At 51.8% G+C, this 3,037-nt stretch overlaps 6 non-coding genes and 1 pseudogene across 6 annotated transcripts; all 7 read left to right on the top strand.

The window, feature by feature from the left end:
- The first annotated feature begins 139 nt into the window (after positions 1–139).
- Positions 140–258, top strand: LOC119342736. Its single transcript, XR_005165698.1, has one exon. It is a non-coding gene; the product is annotated as a 5S ribosomal RNA (ribosomal RNA).
- A 297-nt stretch (positions 259–555) lies between these two features.
- LOC119342731 lies at positions 556–674 on the top strand. Its single transcript, XR_005165695.1, has one exon. It is a non-coding gene; the product is annotated as a 5S ribosomal RNA (ribosomal RNA).
- A 297-nt stretch (positions 675–971) lies between these two features.
- On the top strand, positions 972–1,090 carry LOC119342738. Its single transcript, XR_005165700.1, has one exon. It is a non-coding gene; the product is annotated as a 5S ribosomal RNA (ribosomal RNA).
- Positions 1,091–1,386: 296 nt separating this feature from the next.
- On the top strand, positions 1,387–1,505 carry LOC119342734. Its single transcript, XR_005165697.1, has one exon. It is a non-coding gene; the product is annotated as a 5S ribosomal RNA (ribosomal RNA).
- Positions 1,506–1,802: 297 nt separating this feature from the next.
- On the top strand, positions 1,803–1,921 carry LOC119342737. Its single transcript, XR_005165699.1, has one exon. It is a non-coding gene; the product is annotated as a 5S ribosomal RNA (ribosomal RNA).
- A 297-nt stretch (positions 1,922–2,218) lies between these two features.
- LOC119342733 lies at positions 2,219–2,310 on the top strand (annotated as a pseudogene).
- A 297-nt stretch (positions 2,311–2,607) lies between these two features.
- LOC119342732 lies at positions 2,608–2,726 on the top strand. The gene has a single exon (XR_005165696.1). It is a non-coding gene; the product is annotated as a 5S ribosomal RNA (ribosomal RNA).
- Positions 2,727–3,037: the final 311 nt, after the last annotated feature.

A 3,037-nucleotide genomic window follows, 5' to 3' on the forward strand; every position in this document is an offset into this window, starting at 1 on the left:
TGCGGTTGAGAGGGAGGGGTGGAAACCGCGTTAAACTCGTCTCCGTAGTTGAGAGGGAGCGGCCAAAGCAATGTACAATCGTCTTTGTAGTGGAGCTGGGAGGGGCAAGGATAAGGGACGAAGACCGGGGTAACATGTCGGATGCGATCATACCAGCACTAAAGCACCGGATCCCATCAGAACTCCGAAGTTAAGCATGCTTGGGCGAGAGTAGTACTAGGATGGGTGACCTCCTGGGAAGTCCTCGTGTTGCATTCCCTTTTTAATTTTTTTCGCGCCGCTTGCAAAACAAAACGCACGTGTAAGTAATATATTTACCGTGTTTTATTATTTTGCACGAGTGCGGTAAGTCATAGCTGGGTGCTCACGATTCACGGGTCCAGCGTCGGCGTTGTGACGCGGCAAGCGTGCACTGGTGCGGTTGAGAGGGAGGGGTGAAAACCGCGTTAAACTCGTCTCCGTAGTTGAGAGGGAGCAGCCAAAGCAATGTACAATCGTCTTTGTAGTGGAGCTGGGAGGGGAAAGGATAAGGGACGTAGACCGGGGTAACATGTCGGATGCGATCATACCAGCACTAAAGCACCGGATCCCATCAGAACTCCGAAGTTAAGCGTGCTTGGGCGAGAGTAGTACTAGGATGGGTGACCTCCTGGGAAGTCCTCGTGTTGCATTCCCTTTTTAATTTTTTTCGCGCCGCTTGCAAAACAAAACGCACGTGTAAGTAATATATTTACCATGTTTTATTATTTTGCACGAGTGCGATAAGTCATAGCTGGGTGCTCACGATTCACGGGTCCAGCGTCGGCGTTGTGGCGCGGCAAGCGTGCACTGGTGCGGTTGAGAGGGAGGGGTGGAAACCGCGTTAAACTCGTCTCCGTAGTTGAGAGGGAGCGGCCAAAGCAATGTACAATCGTCTTTGTAGTGGAGCTGGGAGGGGCAAGGATAAGGGACGAAGACCGGGGTAACATGTCGGATGCGATCATACCAGCACTAAAGCACCGGATCCCATCAAAACTCCGAAGTTAAGCGTGCTTGGGCGAGAGTAGTACTAGGATGGGTGACCTCCTGGGAAGTCCTCGTGTTGCATTCCCTTTTTAATTTTTTTCGCGCCGCTTGCAAAACAAAACGCACGTGTAAGTAATATATTTACCGTGTTTTATTATTTTGCACGAGTGCGGTAAGCATAGCTGGGTGCTCACGATTCACGGGTCCAGCGTCGGCGTTGTGGCGCGGCAAGCGTGCACTGGTGCGGTTGAGAGGGAGGGGTGGAAACCGCGTTAAACTCGTCTCCGTAGTTGAGAGGGAGCGGCCAAAGCAATGTACAATCGTCTTTGTAGTGGAGCTGGGAGGGGCAAGGATAAGGGACGAAGACCGGGGTAACATGTCGGATGCGATCATACCAGCACTAAAGCACCGGATCCCATCAGAACTCCGAAGTTAAGCGTGCTTGGGCGAGAGTAGTACTAGGATGGGTGACCTCCTGGGAAGTCCTCGTGTTGCATTCCCTTTTTAATTTTTTTCACGCCGCTTGCAAAACAAAACGCACGTGTAAGTAATATATTTACCGTGTTTTATTATTTTGCACGAGTGCGGTAAGTCATAGCTGGGTGCTCACGATTCACGGGTCCAGCGTCGGCGTTGTGGCGCGGCAAGCGTGCACTGGTGCGGTTGAGAGGGAGGGGTGGAAACCGCGTTAAACTCGTCTCCGTAGTTGAGAGGGAGCGGCCAAAGCAATGTACAATCGTCTTTGTAGTGGAGCTGGGAGGGGCAAGGATAAGGGACGAAGACCGGGGTAACATGTCGGATGCGATCATACCAGCACTAAAGTACCGGATCCCATCAGAACTCCGAAGTTAAGCGTGCTTGGGCGAGAGTAGTACTAGGATGGGTGACCTCCTGTGAAGTCCTCGTGTTGCATTCCCTTTTTAATTTTTTTCGCGCCGCTTGCAAAACAAAACGCACGTGTAAGTAATATATTTACCGTGTTTTATTATTTTGCACGAGTGCGGTAAGTCATAGCTGGGTGCTCACGATTCACGGGTCCAGCGTCGGCGTTATGGCGCGGCAAGCGTGCACTGGTGCGGTTGAGAGGGAGGGGTGGAAACCGCGTTAAACTCGTCTCCGTAGTTGAGAGGGAGCGGCCAAAGCAATGTACAATCGTCTTTGTAGTGGAGCTGGGAGGGGCAAGGATAAGGGACGAAGACCGGGGTAACATGTCGGATGCGATCATACCAGCACTAAAGCACCGGATCCCATCAGAACTCCGAAGTTAAGCGTGCTTGGGCGAGAGTAGTCCTCGTGTTGCATTCCCTTTTTAATTTTTTTCGCGCCGCTTGCAAAACAAAACGCACGTGTAAGTAATATATTTACCGTGTTTTATTATTTTGCACGAGTGCGGTAAGTCATAGCTGGGTGCTCACGATTCACGGGTCCAGCGTCGGCGTTGTGGCGCGGCAAGCGTGCACTGGTGCGGTTGAGAGGGAGGGGTGGAAACCGCGTTAAACTCGTCTCCGTAGTTGAGAGGGAGCGGCCAAAGCAATGTACAATCGTCTTTGTAGTGGAGCTGGGAGGGGCAAGGATAAGGGACGAAGACCGGGGTAACATGTCGGATGTGATCATACCAGCACTAAAGCACCGGATCCCATCAGAACTCTGAAGTTAAGCGTGCTTGGGCGAGAGTAGTACTAGGATGGGTGACCTCCTGGGAAGTCCTCTTGTTGCATTCCCTTTTTAATTTTTTTCGCGCCGCTTGCAAAACAAAACGCACGTGTAAGTAATATATTTACCGTGTTTTATTATTTTGCACGAGTGCGGTAAGTCATAGCTGGGTGCTCACGATTCACGGGTCCAGCGTCGGCGTTGTGGCGCGGCAAGCGTGCACTGGTGCGGTTGAGAGGGAGGGGTGGAAACCGCGTTAAACTCGTCTCCGTAGTTGAGAGGGAGCGGCCAAAGCAATGTACAATCGTCTTTGTAGTGGAGCTGGGAGGGGCAAGGATAAGGGACGAAGACCGGGGTAACATGTCGGATGCGATCATAC

The sequence above is a fragment of the Triticum dicoccoides genome, unplaced genomic scaffold (assembly GCF_002162155.2).
Source record: "Triticum dicoccoides isolate Atlit2015 ecotype Zavitan unplaced genomic scaffold, WEW_v2.0 scaffold103360, whole genome shotgun sequence".
NCBI lineage: Eukaryota > Viridiplantae > Streptophyta > Magnoliopsida > Poales > Poaceae > Triticum > Triticum dicoccoides.